Source organism: Saccopteryx leptura, chromosome 4, assembly GCF_036850995.1.
Source record: "Saccopteryx leptura isolate mSacLep1 chromosome 4, mSacLep1_pri_phased_curated, whole genome shotgun sequence".
In the NCBI taxonomy this organism is placed as follows: Eukaryota; Metazoa; Chordata; class Mammalia; order Chiroptera; family Emballonuridae; genus Saccopteryx; species Saccopteryx leptura.
The window spans coordinates 172,887,216-172,889,574 of NC_089506.1; the positions used below are offsets into that span (position 1 = coordinate 172,887,216).

The 2,359-nt window shown below is 46.3% G+C and overlaps 1 pseudogene; it reads left to right on the forward strand.

Annotated features, from left to right (window-relative positions):
* The first annotated feature begins 336 nt into the window (after positions 1-336).
* Positions 337-1,616, forward strand: LOC136404281 (keratin, type I cytoskeletal 18 pseudogene; annotated as a pseudogene).
* Positions 1,617-2,359: the final 743 nt, after the last annotated feature.

Sequence of the window (2,359 nt, forward strand, 5' to 3'; positions counted from 1 at the left end):
GGAGAAGACCCTAATGGTTTCCAAATTGGGGGGGGGGGTCATTTGCAAGGAAACGGGCATCAGGTAGGAATAGGATTCATTCAACAGCTACAATGAATATTAGAGATCAACAAATATTAGAGATCAATAAAATAGTGCCTTCAAATATTTGAAGGAAAATTAAGGTTCAGCCTAGACTTAAATCTCAGTCAAATTATGACTCCAGGGAGTAGTTAGAATAAAGATATTTTAAGAAGGTTAAGAACTCTAAAATACTACCCATTTCTTTTCTAAAGATACTGGAGGAAGAACAGCATGAACCTGAGTCTTGGCCTCTTGCCTTCCTCCCTGAATGACATGAGCTTCAGCACCAGCTCTAGCTTCTCCAATTACCAGACCCTGGGCTCCATTAGTCACCCAGCCACTGGGCCCAGCCAGCCAGCAGTGTGGCCAGCGTCTATGCTGGCACTGAGAGCTTGGGCTCCCGGATCTCCATGTCCCACTCCACCAGCACATAAGGCAGTTAGGGATCCAGGGACCTGGCTGCAGAGATCACCAGGGGTCTGGAGGACATAGAGAGTATCCAGAGAAAGAACGAGACTACTCAATGCCTGAATGAGCCCCTGACCTCTTACCTGGAGTGGGTGAGTAGCCTGGAGGCTGATAATAAGAGACTGGAGAGCAAAATCCAGGAACACCTAGAGAAGAAGAGACCCCAGGTCATAGACTAGGGGAATTACTACAAGAGCATGAAGAACCTGAGGGCTCAGGTCATTGCAAGTTCTGTGGGCAATGCCCACATTGTTCTGCAGATTGACAATGTGTGTCTTGCCGCTGATGACTTCAGAGTCAAGCATAATGCAGAGCTGGCTATGTACCAGTTCATGGAGAGTGAGTGACATCAATGGGCTGGGAAAGGTCACTGATGACACCAATATCATTCAGCTGCAGCTGGAGACAGAGCTCAAAGCTGTCAAGCTGCTCTTCATGAAAACGAACCACAACAAGGAAGTAAATGGTCTACAAAACCAGATCGCCAACTCTGGGTTCACTGTGCACTTGGATGCCCCCAAATCTCAGGACTCAGCAAGATGATGGTGGACATCAGGCCGAGTATGACATGCCAGCTTGCAAGAACTGAGAGAATCTAGACAAGTACTGGTCCCAGCAGATTGAGGAGAGCACCACAATGGTCACCTTGCAGACTGTTGAGATAAGACCTGCTGCAATGACATTCAGGGAGCTGAGGTGTATGGTCCAGTCCTGGAAGATCGACCGGGACTCTGCGAGGAATCTAAAGGCCAGCTTGGAGCACAGCCTGAGGGGGGTGGAGACATGCTGTGCACGCGGACGGAACAGTTCAGCAGGGTCCTGATGCACTAAGAGTCAGAGCAGGCCCAGACCCAGGCAGAGGGGCAGCGCAGGCCCAGGAGTGCGGGCACTGCTGAACATCAAGATCAAGCTGGAGGCTGAGATTGCCACCTCCAGCTGCCTGCGGGAAGAAAAGAAAGACTGATTTTGGTGTTGCCCTGAACAACAGCAACCCCATCCAATCCATCTACAAGACCACCACCTGCAGGACTATAGATGGCAAAGTGGTGTCTGAAATCAGTGACACCCAAGTTCTGAGGTGTTAAGACATTAGAAGAGGGGCACCTGCTTGGGGGTGGGTAGTAGGTGAATAAAAGCTCAGAGATAACAGAATATAAAAATAAAATAGCAAGCAAGCCTGGCCTGTGGTGGCGCAGTGGATAAAGCGTCAACCTGGAACGCTGAGGTCGCCGGTTCAAAACCCTGGGCTTGCCTGGTCAAGGCACATATGGGAGTTGATGCTTCCTGCTCCTCCCCCCTTCTCTCTTCTCTCCTCCCTAAAAAATGAATAAAGACTTAAAAAAATAGCAAGCAAATAGAAGACTTTCAATTCTCTTAACAACAGACTAGATGAACCCTTCCATTGAGGTTATTGAGGTCAACTGAAATATTTGTATGGAAAAAATACAGGATATATACATATGTACATATATCTAAATATATTATATACTTATTTAAGTAAATATATACATATTTTAGAAATAATATATTAAATATCTATTTTATAAATACGATCTATATTTACATTATAATTTTTCTTATGAGTCTCAGATAGCTGATAATACAGTGAAGGATTACCATGCCAAATTTTTGAAGAATATGAGCAGCAAGTACTCAAAGCTGCCTTTGCCCCAACCATGGAGAAACAGCTGCAGTACGGAGCTGTGGTATTTGGCAGCCTCCCTGGGCAAAACAGATAAAAGGGCCTGCCAACTGGGGAGTCTGACAGATAGTCTCACACTAAGTTCAGGTCCTGAAGGGCTTTACTCTTAGAGCAGAGCTTCCCAAA